At 43.7% G+C, this 20,294-nt stretch overlaps 1 long non-coding RNA gene across 3 annotated transcripts in view; it reads right to left on the bottom strand.

Annotated features, from left to right (window-relative positions):
- Positions 1 to 3,040: 3,040 nt before the first annotated feature.
- Positions 3,041 to 20,294, bottom strand: part of LOC140187289 (uncharacterized) — a 34,462-nt gene continuing 17,208 nt past the window's right edge. For 2 of the 3 annotated variants that reach the window (XR_011883051.1, XR_011883050.1), the window contains exons 2-3: positions 10,620 to 10,765; positions 3,041 to 6,065 (exon numbers count right to left, since the gene is read on the bottom strand). This is a non-coding gene — a long non-coding RNA (uncharacterized lncRNA). Of the gene's footprint in view, positions 6,066 to 10,619; positions 10,766 to 20,098; positions 20,215 to 20,294 lie in introns of all 3 variants that reach the window. The other variant, XR_011883049.1, reaches the window with a different exon arrangement.

Below are 20,294 nucleotides of genomic sequence, written 5' to 3'. Positions count from 1 at the left end.
GACCTCCTGAGCTCCTCCAGCATTTTGTGTGTGTTGATAAAATCTGGGGGTGAATTGGTGAAGATGCGGGGAGATTAAAATGTGCAGGGTTCATATAAATTGGTGATAGATGATCAACACAGACTCAGTAGACTTAAGGCACTGTTTCTATGCTGTATGACACTATGAATCTGCTCGTTTTCACAATATCACTGCCTGACCTTCATACTTGGCTGTCTGAGGTATCTCCAATTAAAGGTTCAAAGTTTACCTACAGGGCAAAAAAGAACCTGAGGCCTATTTGTGCTGGTGGTCACAAACTCCCGGCACGACATCTAAAACTTTCACAAACTTCTCTAGATGTGTAGTGAAGGGTATATTGACTGGCTACATCACACCCTGGTATAGAAATACCAATGCCCTTGTATGGATTGTAGTGGATACGGCCCAGTCCATCAAAGGGAAAGCCCTCCCCTTCAATGAGCATAACTACGCGAAACACTGTCATAGGAAAGCAGCACCCATCAGCAGGGACCCCCACCACCCAGGTCATGCTCTCTCCTCACTGCTGCCATCAGGAAGAAGGTACAGGAGCCTCAGGACTCACATCATCAGATTCAGGAACAGTTACTACTCCTCAACCATCAGGCTCCTGATACTTGATAGCTTCACTCAACTTCACTTGCCCCATCATTGAAACGTTCCCACAACTTATGGACCACTTTCAATGACTCCTTATCTCAGGTTCTCAATAGTTATTGCTTAATTATTTATTATTATTATTATGTCTTTCCTTTTGTGTTTGCACATTTTGTTGTCTTTGCACCCTGGTTGTCCGCCCAGTTGGTGCGGTATTTCATTGATTCTATTATGGTTATTGGTTTTATTGAATATGCCCATGAGAAAATTTAATTTAGGGCTATATATTGTGACACATATATACTTCGATAATAAATTTACTTAGAACTTTGGTTCTATGATTCCAAGTATCTGATATTTCTCAGTATTCAATATATATTAGGTAAGCTTATCATGAACACTTTTGTGGGTTTTCTCAGAGCACATTGGCAAAGATATGTAGTGGATAAAATTATTTAAGTGGTTGATTGCAATTAAATCAAGAGCCCTGGAGAGAAACAGACCTTTTGGCCCACATAGTTTGTGCTAGCCTTCAAGCACCCATGACACTATTCCCATTTTAATGTCAATCATTCCCATCAATGCCCTCCATTTCCTCCACCCGCCTACACACAGGTGCTATTTATGATGGTCAGTTAACGTATCCTTCTGCATATCTTTGAAATAGGAGTGAGCCACAGCACCCAGAGGAAATACATGTGGTCACAGAGAAAATGTGAAAACTATGAACCCAGGGTGAACCCAGATCTCCTGGAGTTGTTACGTGGTAACTCTGCAATCTGCAGCACTGTGCAACCTTTCTTCCGAAATGTCTTCTGTTGCAACTTCCATTTATTAAGTGACACAGCAAAATATACAAAGTCTTCCCATGGTGGTATTATAATGCAGGCCTGGTGAAGGGTCTCGGCCCAAAATGTCAACTGTTTAATTCCCTCCATACATGCTGTCTGACTTGCTGAGTTCCTCCAGTATTCTGTGTGTGCTGCTCAAGATTTCCAGCATCTGCAGAATCTCTTGTATCTTGCACAATGTGACAAAAAGCCACTTAAAGTGACCGGAAGCTTTGAGCAACATTGTAAAGAATGAGAGAGGTAGAAAGGTTGGAGATGGAGCTACAGAGGCCAAATTCTAGTGAGACTCAGTAGCACAGTGATGAAGTTTTGAAAGATACATATGATCAAGAGGCTAGAATTAGATCCATGGTTCATTGCCAGGGCAACTAAGTTTTGGGAAACAGACTTCAGGCCAATCCAGGGCAACAAATGGGTTCCATTGTTTACAGGCTCCATAAATCAATTTTGTCCAGTAATCAAAGAATACACAAAAATCCTTGATATGGACTGACATCTCCTCTGAATTGTAATAAATGGCAACTGAAACACATAAGGCTGGCAAGAAAGAATAGTCACTAAAAGTGGAGAGAGGTGGGGGGGAGAGAGGGGGGGAAGAGAGAGAGAGAGGGAGAGAGAGAATGGGAAAGAGCAAGAGAGAGGGAGAGAGAGAAAGAATGTACAGAGTGATTTTAAAACAAAGGTGAAGTTTAAAACTTGAAGTGCCACCAAACTGGGAACTAGTGTAGGTCAGTGAGCCCAGCACTGGTGGGTGGGTTCGGATGTGAACAGCAGAGGTTTGGGCGATTTCACAGGAAATATATTTCAGAAGATAAGATTAAAGAATTAACTGATTTTCTCCTGGATATTTCCCTCATACAACAACTCAACAGCTGGAAGAATCTTTCCAGTGTATGAGAAAGAAAATACAAAATCAATTTCTTTCATCCTCCGTCCACTGTTATCACCGTAGCACCATTAACCAATAACTGCCGCTGGAAAGTGATCTGGAAAATTGAAGGACTGGTGGTCGGGGTTGGGGGGTGGTGTCCAGGTGTTAGGGACAGGTATCAGTGAAATGCAGAAGGTGGTGAAAACAAAATTCTCTTAAATAGTTTACTTATCTGATTGAAACATACAGGCTCCTTACAGTGGAAGCCATTAGGAAAATACCATTTGAAGAGTTGGCAGAAAATTCCTCCTTAATGTCGTGGCTAAGTTTTGAACTGTTCACTTTCATTAAAGTGCTAAAGACCTCCGCCCGTGTGGTAGCATGACACCACTGAGCCAATTAGAATGGAATTTACATAGTTGGAACAGAAATAATTAAAGGTTCTGCTTTACCAGTTGGCGTCTCCTGGGTACAGCACAGGAGCAGGCTGTGGCTTTGCATAATTCCAGCACCGTTACCATCAGTCAAATGCAATCGGTTAACACCCTGGTGATTCCAAGAAATCATATTTCAGGAATGCTCCTGATTTGAATACAAGCTCATTCATTCAAAATAATACCTTAACAATTCAATTTATAATTCAACAGCACATCTGCATGAAACAGAATTTCCTGTATTGTTACTGAGAATAAAGGCGACCAATGAAAATTAGTTACAAGGAAAATAAATCTGCATTCCATATCAAATGATAGTCAATTACTTTGGAAGGAAATAAAAGGGACATATCCATTCAGATTAATAAAAACGAAGCAAAATGGAAGAGTAAAGGTGGTAGTTTTGATGTTCTACAGCTGGAATTTTATTTTCAGAAGATAAAACTAATTACAGAGATAAATTCTCACTTTTAATCTTCCCAGATTTCAGGGTGAATTTGATCTTATTATGATCACTTTCCTCTGAGGGTTCTTTTACCTTAAGCTCTCTAATCAATACTGGTTCGTTGCACAACACCCAATCTAGAATAGCTGATTCTCGAGTGGGCTCAACCACGAGCTGCCCTAAAGAGCCAACTAGTAGGCACTCTAGAAATTCTCCCTCCTGTAATCCAGCACCAACTGCGTACTGAGGTCCCCCACAATTATTGTAAAATTGCCCTTTTGGCATGCATTTTCCATCTCCCATTGTAATTTGTAGGCCACTTCATTACTACTGTTTGGGGGTCTGTATACAAATTCCAACAGTGTCTTTTTACCTTTTCAGTTCCTTAGCTCTATCCACAATGATTCAACACCTTCTCACTCTCTCTTTCTAGTGATTTGATTTTATTTTTTACCAAGAGAGCCACACCACTCCCTCTGCCTTCCGAAATAACCTTTCGATCCAAAGTGTATCCTAGGACATATATTACCTCCTTACGTTTACTGATTTAATACTGAACATGAATCCTGAACCAAGATGAAGGGTTCCAATCAGAAAAGTTAACTGTCCATTTCATAACACCATAATATGATAAGGCATAGGAGCAGAATTAGGCCTCTTGGCCCATCAAGTCTACTCTGCCACTTAATCAAGGCTGATCCAATTCCCTTTTGGACCCAATCTCCTGCCTTCTCCCTGTAACCCTTCACACTCTGACTAATCAAGAATCTATCAACCTCAATGACCTGGCCTCCATAGCCACCTATAGTAATGAATTCCACGAATTCACACCCTCTAAAGAAATTCCTCTTCATCGCCGTTATAAATGTATGTCCCTCTATACTGAGGCTGTGTCCACTGGTCCCAGACTCCCCCACTGTAGGAAATGTCCCCTCCACATTTCCACCTTATCTAGGCCTTTCAACATTTGATAGGTTTTAATGAGATCCCCCCTCATTCTTCTAAATTCCAGCGAGTAAAGATCCAGAGCCATCAATCAATCATCATGCGATAAACACTTCATTCCCTGCGTCATTCTCATGAACTTCCTCTGAACTCTCTCCAATGTCAGCACATCCTTTCTTAAATAAGGGGCCCAAAACTGCTCACAGTACTCCAAGTGAGGCTTCAGCGGTGCCTTACAAAGCTTGAGTATTATATCCTGCTCTTGAACTTTAGACCTCTTGCAATGAATGCTAACATTGCATTTGCCTTCCTCACCACAGACTCAACCTGCAACCTGCAGGAGGACTCCTAAGTCCCTTTGCACCTCAGATTTTTGAATTTTCGCCCTGTTTTGAAAACAGCCTATGCTTTTCTCCTACCAAAGTGCATGACCATACACTTCTTGACACTGCATTCCATTTGCTACATCTTTACCCATTCTCCTAATCTGTCTAAGTCCTTCTGCAGCCTCTCAGCTTCCTCAGTACCACCTCCCCTTCCGCCATATCGTCCACAAACTTGTTGTTTCAGTAGTTGTGACCGAGGGGTTAGGCGATAGACTAGAAATCCACTGGGGTCTTCCTGCACAGGTTCAAATCCTGCTGACTACGTGTTGGTTTTGGGCACCACAGTAGCATGTCAGTTAGCACAATGCTATTACAGCTCAGGGCGTCAGATTTCAGAGCTCAATCCCAGTGGCTTCTGTAAGGAATCCTCCCTGTGAAAAGTGTGGGTTTCCTCTGTGTGCTCTGGTTTCCTTCTACATAAGGGTTGGTAGGTTAATCAGTCAGTATAAATTGTCCCATGGTTAGGTTAGGGTTAGATAGGAGTGTTGGGGACAATGTTCCCTCTAATTTGTAATAACCAGTGTGCACAAAGTCTTGTGTTGTGCAATTTTTTTTGCCCAGTGATGACAACGTGAATAATTTCTTCAATAAAAACAGTATGAATAAGCCAGTTCTAAAATCTGCAGAGTCTACGTTGTCAACACTGTCCGCATCAGAAACCGAAAAAGGTAATGTGATTGTGTACGATCGTGAAATACACTTAACATGCCAACAGGGTAAAAGGTGACAACCTTTTGTGCATAGTCTAAGTTCGCTTGTGCACCCATCGCAAAATATGCATACGTGTGCACATCTGAGAGGAAATGTTGGTCGGAGGTTGCTGGGCAGTGGGAAGTGTCTACTCTGTGCTGTATCTCTAATTAGATTATGAGAACATTCAGTCCTCTTTTATTGTCATTTAGAAATGCATACATGCATTAAGAAATGATACAATGTTCCTCCAGAGTGATATCACAGAAAAGAGGACAAACCAAAGACTAACACTGACAGAACCACATAATTATAACATATAGTTACAACAGTGCAAAACAATACCGTAATTTGATAAAGAACAGACCATGGGCATGGTAAAAAAAAGTCTCAAGTCCCGATCGACTCCTGTCTCCCCGAAATCAGGCTGCAAAAGGGAGAAGCTGCCGATGCCTTGGAAGCAGCCGACCACAGCCGACACCGAGTCCGTCCGTCCGGAAACTTTGAGCCTCCGACCAGCCCCTCCGAAACAGCCTCCCGAGCGCCGTCCTCTGCCGAGTGTCTTTGACCTAGCCCCGGCCGCCAAAACAAGCAAAGCTGAGGATTCAGGGCCTTCTGCTCCGGAGATTCTGGTTATCACCCAGTAGCAGCGGCAGCAAAGTGGGCATTTCAGAAGTTTCTCCAGATGTTCCTCCATACTCTCATGTCTGTCTCCATCAAATCAGAATTGTGCACGGTCCCCTATTTGACAGATTACAGATATCATTCACCGGAGAGGCCTTGCGTGCTACGACGTGCCATCATCTTCTCCTCCTCCTCCTCCTCCTTAAAAGGAATAAATAAATCATTACACTAACTGCAACACTACTGTGCTGCCCTGTTGATTGAGAGTATACCAATCGTCATTGTCAAAGGAGGTCAGTCCTCAGGCTGCAGAGTACAGAAAATTAAGACGGGAAATGGGAACACTCTCAGAGCTGGCACCTACATGAACATCCAGGTGTCCTCCTTCCATGTTCTGAGCTCAGATATGCAATGAGATCACGGAGTAAGATCCTTGGTCCAAGCACTGCATTAATTGTGTCATCCGCTATATCAGTGACCTTCCCTCTATCGTAAATATGAATGTTTGCTGATAATTACTGATTGTTCAATACCACTTGTCACTCCACAAACAATGAAGCAGTTTTGTTTGCTTGCAGCAAGGAATAGACAAGACATGTGGGCTGGTGGGAGATAAGAAACATGCAGAAGCCAGTTCCAGCAATGGAAAATTGCTGTCTCAGTGCTGTTATATTTGTGTGCTGTATCACTCACTTTTTATTTGCAGTTATTTTGTAAATAATACTACTCTTTTGCACTTCTGGTTAGATGCTAATTGCACTAAACTCAAATCTTCTTTCTCCAACCTCTGTTCTTATGGTCAGAGGCCACTTTATTAAGTAGCTCCTGGACCTAATAAAGTGGCCAGTGAGTGTATATTTGTGGTCTTCTGTTGCTGTAGCCCATCCTCTTCAATGTTCGACATGCCATGCATTTAGAGATGCTCTTCTGCTCACCACTGTTTTAAGGCATGGTTATCTAAGTTACTGTCACTGCCCTGATGGCTTGAACCAGTCTGTCTGTTCTCCTCCGATCTCTCTCATTAACACTGCATTTTTAACCACAGAACTGCCTCTCACTAAATGTTTTTTTTTGTTTTTCGCACCATTCTGTGTAAACTCTAGTGATGGATGTGCTGGAGATCAGCAGTTCCTCAGATACTCCAACCACCCTGTCTGGCACCAACAAGCATTCCACAGTCAAAGTCACTTAGATCACATTTCTTCCTCATTCTGATGTTTGTTCTGAACCTCTTGACCATGTCTGCATGCTTTTATGCCTTGAGTTGCTGCCATACGATTGATATTTGCATTAAGGAGCAGATGTACAGGTGTGCCTAATAAAGTGGCTACTGAGTGTACGTATAATTGAAGCATGCACCGTAACTGACTAGGCAACCAGAACAAATCAGCTGCTTGATGGGCACCAGAAACATTTATTCCCTTACCGCCTTTGCAACATAGTTACCGTGTGCAATGTCAGCCCGTTACACTGAAGTCGTCACATTCTTTCTTTCCATCTCCCAAGTCCATGGTGTTTGTGACCAAGACAGACAAGTGCAATAGATTCATAGATAGGAAAAACTCACACTTACTCTCTGCAAAGAGGGTGGGGTTGAAGGAGCAAAATCTCATATTCCGTCTGGGTATCCTCCAGCCTTACGCCCTGAACATTGATTTCTCTAACTTCCAATAATTTTTCCCCCTTCCACTTTCTTTCTACTTCCATTCCCCATTCTGGCTCCCCTCTTACCCCTTCTCTTCTCCTCACCTGCCCATCACCTTCTTCAGGTGCCCCACCTCCTACTATTTCTCCCCATAGTCGACCCTCCTCTCCTATCAGATTGCTTCTCCTTCAGCCCATTATCTTTTCCACCCTATCACCTTCCAGCTTCTCACTTCATCCCTCCCCTCCCCCACCCAGCTGCCTTCCCCCTCACCCAGCTTCACCTATCACCTACCAGTTTGGTACTACTTTCCTTCCCACCCACCCCCACCCAATCATTATGAAGGGTCTCATCCCGAAACACCAACCTCTCCATTGCTTAATCCTTTCCACATACGCTCCCAGACTTGCTGAGTTCCTCCAGTATTTTGTCGGTCCGCTTCACAAATTCTCCTTCATGTTAATCATTACTTTAATATTGCTCCATTTGCTTTACTGGCGAGTCTGCCTATCCAATGCCACGCTGCCATGGATCATTACCAAAATGTTCAAGAAAGTTGGTCAGAATCTACTTCTCAAACTTTGTCGAAATAGCCTTTGACACATTTCAACCTTGAAGAAACTTTGCTATCACGGCTTGCTTCTCTTTTTTAAACTTGGCAACTGAGATAAGTAGGAATCCATACCAAAAGTTTATTGTGTACATTCCGTTTACACAGGGCAACTTTGTAGTTGGAACTGATACCGTCCTTCGTCCTGCTAACTACCCCACGTTTATGCTGGCTCCAGCGCACAGTACAGCTGCTCCCCAGATGTGTATGAGAAGGTTGATTTCGAACCAGAGTCAGAATCATATGAACATATGAACTTCATTGTTTTGCAACAGTACAATGCAAGACATAAAAATCACTACAAGTTGCAATAAGAATATAAGACATAAGATCATAAGGCCATAAGACATCATCGGCATCATTTTGAGCCATGCCAATGGCCATGATTGTTCTTGGCAAATGTTTCCACAGATGTGGTTTGCCATTGCCTTCTTCTGGGCAGTGTCTTTACAAGAAGGGCAGCCCAGCCATTGTCAATACTCTTCAGAGATTGTCTGCCTGGCGTCTGTGGTCACATAACCAGGAGTTGTGATGTGCACCAGCTGCTCATACGACCATGGCTTCACAGGACCCTGACCTTGGGCTAAACAGGTGCTACAGCTTGCTCAAAGGTGATCCACAGGCTAGTGGGGGGAAGGAGTACCTTCCACCTCCTTTGGTAGAGATGTATCGTTACCCTGCCACCCAAAGCATAGGACCTAAGAGCATTGAGCCTACTCCACCATTCAATCGCGGATGATACATTATCTCTCTCAACCCCATTCTCCTGCCTTCTCCCTGTAACCTTTTGACACCCTGACTAATCAAGAACCTATCAATCTCCTCCTTAAATATACTCAATGATTTGGCCTTCCTCACCAATGACTCAACCTGCTAGTTAACATTGAGGGAATCCTGTACAAGGACTCCCAAGTCCCTTTGCATCTCAGATTTATTCCTTCCACCAAAGGGCATGACCATACACTTCCCTACTCTATTCCATCTGCCACCTCTTTGCTCATACTCCCAATCTGTCTAAGTACTCCTACAGACTCCCTGCTTCCTCAACGCAACCTGCTGCTCCACCTACCTTTATATCATCCGCTAACTTGGTCACAAAGCTATCAATTCCACCATCCAAATCATTCACATATAACGTGAAAGGAAGTGGTCTCTACACCAACCCCTGTGGAACACCAGTAGTCACCAGTAGCCAACCAGAAAAGGCCAACTCTTTTCCCATTCTTTGTCTCCTGCTGGTCAGCCAGTCTTTTATCCATGTGAGTATCTTTCCTGTAACACCATGGGCTCTTATCTTGTTTAGTGGTCTCATATGCGGTACCTTGTCAAAAGCCTTCTGAAAATCCAAGCAAACAACATCCACTGACTCTCCTTTGTCTTTTCTGCCTGTTTCTTCCTCAAAAAAAGATAGGTAAAAGAACCCCTAAAACCTCATCCTTGATAATGGACTGCAACATTTTCCCAACCACTGAAGTCAGACTACAGGTCGACCTTCACTAATCCGGCACCATTGGGACCTGAGGAGTGCCAGATTAGTGAAAATGCCGAATTACAGAGGGATCATATTAAGCATAATCAGTGCTGGATTATCGAAGGAACCAGATTACAGGTAGTCGGATTAGTGAAGGTTGACCTGGTATATGACTCATAACTTCCTTTCTTCTGCCTCCCTCCCTTCTTAAAGAGTGGTGTGACATTTGCAGTTTCCCAGTCCTCCAGAACTATTCCAGAATCAAATAATTCTTGAAAGATCATTACTAATGCCTCCACAATCTCTCAGCTACCTCTTTCAAAACCCTAGGGTGTAGTCCATCTGGTCCAGGTGATTCATCTACTTTCAGACCTTTCATCTTCCCAAGGGCCTTCTCCTTAATAATAGCAACAATATTCACTTCTGCCCCTTACACTCCTAAATTTCTGGCAAAGTGTCTGCTATAGTAAATACTGTCGCAAGATACTTACTAAGACCCTCCATAATTTCTTTGTCCTCCATTACTATGTCTCTGGTGTCATTGCCCAGCTGTGCGATATCCACTCTCGCCTCTCTTTTACTCTTTCTATATTTATTAACGACTACTGTTACCATCTTTTTTTATTATTGGCTAGCCTTCCTTCATATTTCATCTTTTCCATTCTTACAGTTTTTTTTAGTTGGCTTCTGTTGGTTTTTAAAAGCTTCCCAATCCTTTAACTTCCCACCAATTTTTTGTTATATGCACTCTCCTTTGCTTTTACGCTGTCTGTGACTTCCCTTGCCACCCATGGTTGCCTCATCCACCCTTTAGTATACTTCATCTTTGGCATATATCCTTCCGATGCCTTCTGAATTGTCCCTAGAACTCCACATACTGTATAAAAATAAATAACTTTTGCAAAAAGAGAGCAAGTTAGTTAGGTAGTATCCATGGGTTCATGGACCATTTAGAAATCTCATGTTGGATGGAAAGAACCTGTTCCTAATAACATTGAGTGTGGGTCTTCAGGCTCCCGCACCTCCTACCTGATGGTAGTAATGAGAAGAGGGCTTGTCCTGGATGGTGAGGGTCCTTCATGATGGATGCCACCTTCTTGAGGGATCTCCTTTTGAAAAGGTCCTCGATGGTAGGAAGCCTAGTGCCCATGATGGAGCTGTCTGAGTCTATAACACTAAATATTCAAGATTCAAATACAGTTATGATCAAAGAATTTATAAATTATACAACTTTGAGATTAGACACAAAGCAAGAAGCCCAAGGCATCCAAATTAAAGAAAAAAAAGAATACAAATTAAAATTAAAGACCAACACTTGAAGCACAAGAGAAAGAAAAAATATCTTTCAAACAATTGAAGCAAACAACAACACATTACAAACAAAACCTGAGTCCTCAGGTCTGAACCCCAGAGTAGGCCCAAAGCCTCACTTATCAGTTCATTATCCGCCATGGAGCACAGCAGTTGGGGCAGTCTTTATAGCCTCAGCGCCATGGAGATGACCATCGCAAAGAACGAGCGAAATAAGCTCCTGTCCCAACTGACACCCTGTCTTTCCAGTCTACCTGGGCTAGCATTTAAATGGATCCAACAATGAAACAGCGAAAGGCTCTATGCCCTAGAGAGAGGAGTGGACATCGTGGAGAGAAAGTGAAACCGGCTCTTGCCTCTGATGTGGGCCAGCATTTAAATTGTCTAAGCAGTGTGTCATACCTCGCACTAGGACCCAGCTACTGGGAAGGACTGGGAGCCGAAACCATGCCGCCCAGCAACTCGATCCAGGTCCAGGTTCCATCACCCAACCCGAAACCACCAAACTTTTCAGATCAGCTCAGATCTAAGGTCCAACCTTGCACCCGGCCAGTTGTATGGGCATCAAATCTCCACTGCCTGGACCCCGACTTCTCCTTTCAGTGTCCATAGCGATAGAACCTCTCACCCAGGCCAATTGAATGAACATCGGAACCTCTATCCCTGGGATCCAACACTCCTTTCGGTGCCCAGAGCAATCGAATCTCACCCCTGGGCCATTGCACAGGCATGGGAACTCCATCTGCAACGATTCTGCAACACACCATCTTGGCTCATCCCCCAAACTCGCCTCACTATCGCTCGCCCCTTCTCTGTTTACAGTGAAAATTTAACACAATTTATCTCAGAAAATGTATTTTTAGTGATGTTTTTAGTCAGATTTCTTAGCCTTTTGACTACCAGAGATGTCACATACATTCGGTAGCACCATCTTAACCAGAAGCTTTTTTTTCCGATCCTGTACGTTGGCACCTCCATACCAAATGTTAATGCAGCGAGTCAGATTGCTCTCCACGATATATCAGCAGAAATCTGATATAGATATAGATAAAAGAGTCTTCGGTAATATACCATATCTCCTCAAACTCAAAGTTCAACATTTAAGATTCAAAGTACATTTTATTATCAAAGTATGTATATTTTATACAGCCAAGAGATTTGTCTCCTTACAGCAACGAAACAAAGAACCCCAATATTAAATAAAAAGAAGACTGTCAAACACCCAATGTGCAGAGAGAGAGGAAAAAAACAAAAAAAAAACAGATTGTGCAAACAATAAAGCAAGCAAACAGCCTTTAGAACTGAAGTTCATGATGCCAGGCATCCCTGCAGGTGAATCAGGTGCCCACTAGTTGCAGGCCACAGCCTCAATCTGGCAAACCCCATGGAGCAGCAAGACGAACCAAGACATCTCTCGCTTTCCACCCCAACACCCGACCATTTCAAACTCCAGAAGAAATATAACAGCTGGAGTGTCTTCGGTATAATTGCATCAATATGTTGAGTCCAGGATAGATCTTCAGAGATGTAGACTCTCAGGAACTCAATCAATGCAACAGCAAAGGTGGAATCTACAGCTCCACATTAAGCAGCAGGGCTTCTCAAAGTTCAAAGTATATTTACGATCAAGGTACTGCACATTTACGTCATCAAATACTATACCCCGAGATTCATTTTCTTGCAGGCATTCACAGTAGATCAAAGAAATACAATGAAATTGATGAAAAGTACACCATAACAAAGCCTGTCAAACAACCAATATGCAAAAGAAGACCATTTATGCAAATATAAATAAGAAGAAGAAGAAAAGGAAGAAAATAAAGAGATGGCTGGATAAATAATACTGAGAACATGAGTTGTAGAGTCCTTGAAAGTGAATCCATAGGTTGTGCTCAATAATCTGCTCACAGTTGGGGGGAGCGCAGTTGTCCACGCTGATTCATCAGCCTGTTGGTTGAAGGATAATAACTGCTCCTGAACCTGGTGGTGTGGAACCAAAGGCTCCTGTACGTCGTTCCTGAGGGCAGGAGCGAGAAGGGATCCTGGCTGTAATGGTGCAAACAACAGGAATACTGCAGATGCTGGAAATTCAAGCAACACACATCAAAGTTGCTGGTGAACGCAGCAGGCCAGGCAGCATCTCTAGGAAGAGGTGCAGTCGACGTTTCAGGCCGAGACCCTTCGTCAGGACTAACTGAAGGAAGAGTGAGTAAGGGATTTGAAAGTTGGAGGGGGAGGGGGAGATCCAAAATGATAGGAGAAGACAGGAGGGGGAGGGATAGAGCCAAGAGCTGGACAGGTGATTGGCAAAAGGGGATATGAGAGGATCATGGGACAGGAGGTGCGGGAAGAAAGACAAGGGGGGGGGGAACCCAGAGGATGGTCAAGGGGTATATTCAGAGGGACAGAGGGAGAAAAAGGAGAGTGAGAGAAAGAATGTGTGTATAAAAATAAGTAACAGATGGGGTACGAGGGAGAGGTGGGGCATTAGGGGAAGTTAGAGAAGTCAATGTTCCCTTATCCATTCATCCCCCCCATCCCTCCCCACTGATCTCCCTCCTGGCACTTATCCTTGTAAGCGGAACAAGTGCTACACATGCCCTTACACTTCCTCCCTTACCACCATTCAGAGCCCCAAACAGTCCTTCCAGGTGAGGCGACACTTCACCTGTGAGTCGACTGGGGTGATATACTGCGTCCGGTGCTCCCGATGTGGCCTTTTATATATTGGCGAGACCCGACGCAGACTGGGAGACCGCTTTGCTGAACGCCTATGCTCTGTCCGCCAGAGAAAGCAGGATCTCCCAGTGGCCACACATTTTAATTCCACATCCCATTCCCATTCTGACATGTCTATCCACGGCGTCCTCCACTGTAAAAATGAAGCCACACTCAGGTTGGAGGAACAACACCTTATATTCCGTCTGGGTAGCCTCCAAGCCGATGGCATGAACATCAACTTCTCTAACTTCCGCTAATGCCCCACCTCCCCCTCGTACCCCATCTGTTACTTATTTTTATACACACATTCTTTCTCTCACTCTCCTTTTTCTCCATCTGTCCCTCTGAATATACCCCTTGCCCATCCTCTGGGTTCCCCCCCCCTTGTCTTTCTCCCTAGGCCTCCTGTCCCATGATCCTCTCGTATCCCTTTTGCCAATCACCTGTCCAGCTCTTGACTCCATCCCTCCCCCTCCTGTCTTCTCCCATCATTTTGAATCTCCCCCTCCCCCTCCCCCTCCAACTTCCAAATCTCTTACTCACTCTTCCTTCAGTTAGTCCTGACGAAGGGTCTCGGCCTGAAACGTCAACTGCACCTCTTCCTAGAGATGCTGCCTGGCCTGCCGCGTTCACCAGCAACTTTGATGTGCGTTGCTGGCTGTGATGATGGTGGGTCCCTTGATGAAGGACGTTGCTTTCTTGCAATAGTGCTCCTTGTAGGTGTGCTCAATGGCGGAGGGGGCTTTATCCATGATTTTCTGGGCTGTATTCACTACTTTTTGCTGGATTTTCCATTCAAAGGCATTCCTCACATACTTGACTAGGAAGAGAGGTAAAGTATGCGGCCCTTTTGACTCTGCCAACCTCCTTTCTCAACAGCAATCGATGTGGCTCCATTCTGTAAATGATTAAGCCAGGGACAGATGAAATCTGAGTGAAGTCCCTTTCTAGTTTTGGAACAGAGAGCAACAGCTTAGCTACGGTCTTTGCTGCCAAGGAATTCGTACTACACAGGTGTACAGCAGATTGTTCTATCGTCATTTCTGGAAAATCAGTCTTAAATGCATTGAGCAGAACAGAGAGGTGGACTGCCAGCTGTGGTTTGAAAATGTAAAAGTCAACACTGTTTTTCCTGAATGAAGGAGTTTAAGTGATCAAAGCTCATCCATAGTGAATCAATGGAAAATATTCTTGAAAAAACATCTCTTGCAGTGTTTTGTTCATTGCCCAGTTTACCATGATCACCCACGTCATACGACAGGGCACACAATGATAATGATACACAGAGGAGAATCTGTGCAGTTCTTTGCCACAGGTGGCTGTGGAGGGCAGGTTTTTATGTATATTTAAGGCCAAGGTTGGTAGATCCTTAATTGATCGGGGCATGAAGGGATGCATGGGGAAGGCAGGAGACTGGGGATGAGAGGAAAAATGTATCAGCCATGATGAAATGGTGGAGAAGACTTGATGGGCCAAATGGCCTAATTCTGCTCCTATGTCTTATGGTCTTACATAGAAACAAAGTGCAAAAGAAGACAAATTGTGCAAATAACATTAATATTGCTGAGAACATGAGTTGTAGAGTCCATGAAGGTGAGGTGTGGAATCAGGGTGAGTGATACTATCCACACTGGCTCAGGAGTCTGTTGGTTGTAGGGTAATAACTGGTCCCGAACCTGGTGGTGTGAGACCTAAGACTCCTGCACAGTGGTAGAAGCAAGACGAGAGCATGGCCTGGATGGCCCAGACAGCCCTTCTTTCATGTTTCTTAGCAAAACAGGGATAAAGCATTCTGTGAGATACAGAATGCTTTACATCATGAAGACCCTGGAGAGACTTGTTCTGGAGCTGCTCCGGTCTATGGTCAGGCCACACTTAGATCCCCTCCAGTTCGCCTACCAGCCCCGACTAGGAGTTGAGGATGCCATCGTCTACCTGCTGAACCGTGTCTACGCCCACCTGGACAAGCCAGCGAGCACTATGAGGGTCATGTTTTTTGACTTCTCCAGTGCGTTCATCACCCTCCGCTCTGCTCTGCTGGAGGAGAAGCTGACAGCGATGCAGGTGGAAAGAGGATGCTGTCTAAGTTGCATGCCATCTTGGTCAATGTCTCCCACCCACTACATAATGTACTGGGTGGGCACAGGAGTACATTCAGCCAGAGACTCATTCCTCCGAGATGCAGCACAGAGCGTCATAGGAAGTCATTCCTGCCTGTGGCCATCAAACTTTACAACTCCTCCCTTGGAGGGTCAGACACCCTGAGCCAATAGGCTGATCCTGGACTTATCTCATAATCTACTGGCATAATTTACATATTACTATTTAACTATTTATGGTTCTATTACTATTTATTATTTATGGTGCAACTGTAACGAAATCCAATTTCCCCCGGGATCAATAAAGTATGACTATTACTATTATTACTATACTCATTCTGCCCCGGGACAACTGCCTCAACTGTACTTGTACCCTAAATGCAGCAGAACACTGGGTTTAATAACGTTCATAAGATCACCGCTTTATTGACACTCCTATGCTTCAATATGCTTCCATTAAATGCCATCTGGTATAAAAATCAACAGCGTAACAGTAATCCATCCTCTATCCTGAACTCCAGTGTATTGGAAAGGCTGTGCACTGTATTCTGATCCTGAAATTTGCCATTCCTGTTACCAAGGCAACCAAGTTTTAGAAACAGACTACAGGCCATCCCAAGGAAATAAATAGGTTCCATGTTATACAGGCTCCCTGTATCAATCTTGCCCGCAGTCAGAAAATACACAAAATTCACCAGATATATCTGCAAAATTGAAATTAATGGCTTCGAAAGCACAAGCTATAAATCCGATTAGAAAGAATAATTACAGATTTAATAATTAAGAAAGAAAAGGTGGAGAGGGAGGGAGACAGACAGACAGACAGACAGAAAGAGAGTGAGAGAGACAGAGAGAGAGTGAGAGAGTCAGAGAGACGGAGAGAGGGGCAGATGGACAAAGACAGAGAGGGAGAAAGAGAGAGAGACGGAATAAGACAAGAAGACAGATGCAGATGGAGAAAGGGAGACATAGAGAGCGAGAGAGTTAGAGAGGTTCAGACAGAGACAGGGAGAAAGAGAGTCAGAGTGAGACAGACAGAGGCAGAGAGAGAAGCAGACAGATAGAGAGAGAGGAGTGAGAGAATGAGAGGCAGAGACAGACAGACAGACAGACAGGCAGGCAGACAGAGATGAAACTATTCAGACCTTTCAGTTCTAGATTTTTATGGGAGTTCACTTGTGTGTAAGGATGTCCAGAAATAGGGGGTTCCATGACTGGGACAGCCTGTATCATGTCCTGCCATTAGTGTAATGAGACTTCAGCAAAAATAATAGTCAATTGATTGCTTAATATTGGCATTTGACAAGGTTTTTTTTCTCCAATCCTTTGACCTTCTGTTTCTAAACATTTCCTTTGAATTTCAAATTACACTGCTCCATGTTTTCCCTTACACCTGACTACCAGCGCGAGGAGGAGCAAAGCCCTTCAGCTCAGCTAACCTCCCAGCTCAACGTCAGTCATGCCAGTCAGCAGGAAGTACGGTCCAGAGCACTAATTCAAAACCTGATGCACGTCTCCCAGTTTTCTCCAGTCTCGATGGGCATGGGACATTCCTACAGAAGATCCAGATGCAACATCAATGCAGTGGCCCCATAACTTTGATCGAAGCAAATCTCAGGCAGGGTAGCAGGATCAAACAACAAAACACAATGTTACACACTGATCTTGAATCAAATTCAATGGAGAGAGCTTTGAGATGGAAGTTTTGAGGGGTATAAACAGAGTAAATGCATGCAGACTTTTTCTACTGGGATGGGTAAGACTAGAACTAATGTTCATAGGTTAAAGGTGAAAGGTGAAATATCTAAAGGGAACCTAAGGGTGCTGCACAAGCTGCCAGTGGAAGTGGTGAATACAGATTTGATTGCAACTCTTGAGAGAAGTTTAGATCAGTACATGGCTGGGATGGGTATGGAGGGCTATGGTCTAGATGCAGGTCAATGAGACTGGGCAGAATAAGAATTCAACATGGACTAGAAGGGCCAAAGGGCCTATATTAATGCTATGGCTCTATGAACTTCATCTCTGGAAAAGACATTAACTTACAAACCTCAATCTCAATTTTTGACTGTTGGTCCAGCCAGGTCTAAGGAACCATATCAGATAACTACCATGCGCAGTGATGGCTTATTCTGGTGAGCACCATGAAAGTTTATTATTATTGCCAGGGCGGACATGGCTGGTCACCAGATTCTTTCTGGAGAGCAATGGCTACATATCTACTGCTCAGCATTACCCTGGTAATCTTGCCATTGGCGTTGTCTTTTACTGACCACACTGATACCCTTTGCAGGTGTCATCAATGTGAGCGGGAGGTCATGAAACTAACCTTTGCACACATTGACAATGCTAGTGTTAAACGTGTGTCTTTCTGCAGATGCTGGGAGTCCAAAGCAACCCACACAAAATGCTGGAGGAACTTAGGAGGCTAGGCAGCAGCAATGAAGGGAAATCAATAGTTGACATTTGGGCCAAAAACCTTTGCTGCCTTTTTTCCCAGTCCTGACAGATGGTCTGGCCCAAATGTTAATTATTTATTTCCCTCCGTAGATGCTGTCTGACCTGTTGAGTTCCTCCAACACTGTGTGTGTGTACCGTCACACCAAAGATTTATTTTCCCATCAGCAATGCCTGAAACCTGAATTCTCTTTATTATTAAGGATTTGAGAATAAAAACATATGAGGGTCAAACAAAAGAAAAATTTAGATCAACCAAGTTACATAACATAGAACATAGAATAGTACAGCACATTACAGGCCCTTCGGCCCACAATGTTGTGCCGACCCTCAAACCCTGCCTCCCATATAACCCCTCACCTTAAATTTCTCCATATACCTATCTAGTAGTCTCTTAAACTTCACGAGTGTATCTGCCTCCACCACTGACTCAGGCAGTGCATCTATCAGAAATAGATTCAAGAAATCAAATATTAAGTCACTTATCGAAAGGTACCACAATACTTCCTTCAAATGTTAAATACATAGTCTACATACATCATTACTAAATATGCAGATTTAATCTTACTTTGTGGCGTGGTAGTACAATGGTTAGCACATCACTTTCAGTATCAGCGACTCAGGTTCAATTCCCACCGCTGCCGTAAGGAGTTTCTGCGTTCTCCCCATGAACTGCGTGGGTTTCCTTCAGGTGCTCCGGTTTCCTTCCACAGTCCAACGGAAATACTGTTTAGTTGGTTAATTGGTCATTGTAAATTGTCCTGTGATTAGGCTAGGATCAAATCGGGGGTTGCTGGGCGACGTGGCTTGAAGGGTTGGAAGGGCCTACTCCATGCTGTATCTCAGTCAATCAATCAATCAATCAATCAATAGATATATAGATGGATAGATAAATAGAGAAAGAAAGATATAACAGCGCTAATAATTCTTCTTCAAAAAACAATGCCAACTCAGTGGCAATACTAGATAGAAAACAAACACATCCTTTTAGCCATTGAAAGCACATACGACATTTTGTTTATAACGCTAATAAGACTAGAGATGGACACTGATGTGTTATGTCTCTACTTTGTGTAAGAAATGATTGCTGTGTAGGGATGTGCAAGTGGTGGGGTGTGGAGAGGGATGGGGCGAAGACTGGTGCCCATTCCGGCATCTCTTCATTCAATCTTCATCTCAATGGCTCTGCACACTTTAGGGATCAGTAATCAGGCAAAATATCAGTTTTTGTGGCTAACTTGTGGTTGAAAAAGTAAGCAGAGTAGTAAGAGTAAGTCACATGACCTATCAAAAATGCTCTGTATTCAAAAAGCTCAAGGCTAATCCCTTGCTGTTTTGAAGAAACTCCTCCCTATCTATCACTATTTACCAAAGGTTTCACAAACCATTGCTGTGTCAGTGCTTCTCACCCTAGCCACCACCACCGACACGCCTTATCAGCTAATCTCACCAGGCTGAGGCCCAGACTGAGACCAGCACATGTGTCATCACAATGAAACTGCACCTCTGCTTTCTTAGAAATTTATATAGATTCAGCATGTCACCAAAAACTTTGACGAACTTCTATAAGTGCACAGTGCAGAGTATCCATCTTGGCCTGGTACGGAAACATCAATGCCCAGGAAACAAATAAGACGACAGAAAGCGGTGGACACAGCCCAGTCCATCACAGCCGAAGCCCTCCCCACCAGTGAGCAGATTTACATGGAGAGCTGCTACAGGAAAGCAGCATCCATCATCAAAGACCCCCACCATCCAGGCCACACCCTCTTCTTGCTACTACCAGGAGGTACAGAAGCCTTAGGTCCCAGTGCGACCAGGTTCAAGAACAGTTGTGACCCTACGACTATCAGACCCTTGGAACCAATATAGGTAACTTCACTCACCTACAGACTCACTTTCAATAACTCAAATACTCACAGCATTTTTGTTTTTTTGCATAATGTGTCTTCTTTTGCACATTGTTTGTTTGTCGGTCTTTGTATATGTATAGTTTTCATAAATTATATTGAATTTCTTTACTCTCCTGTAAATGCCTGCAGGTAAATTAATCTCAAATTAGTATATGGTAATTTCCCCCTCCTCCTTCCCTCTTCTTCTTTTCTCCATTCTGGCT

This window comes from Mobula birostris, chromosome 24, assembly GCF_030028105.1.
Source record: "Mobula birostris isolate sMobBir1 chromosome 24, sMobBir1.hap1, whole genome shotgun sequence".
In the NCBI taxonomy this organism is placed as follows: domain Eukaryota; kingdom Metazoa; phylum Chordata; class Chondrichthyes; order Myliobatiformes; family Myliobatidae; genus Mobula; species Mobula birostris.
This window is presented reverse-complemented; position numbering and strand designations above follow the sequence as displayed.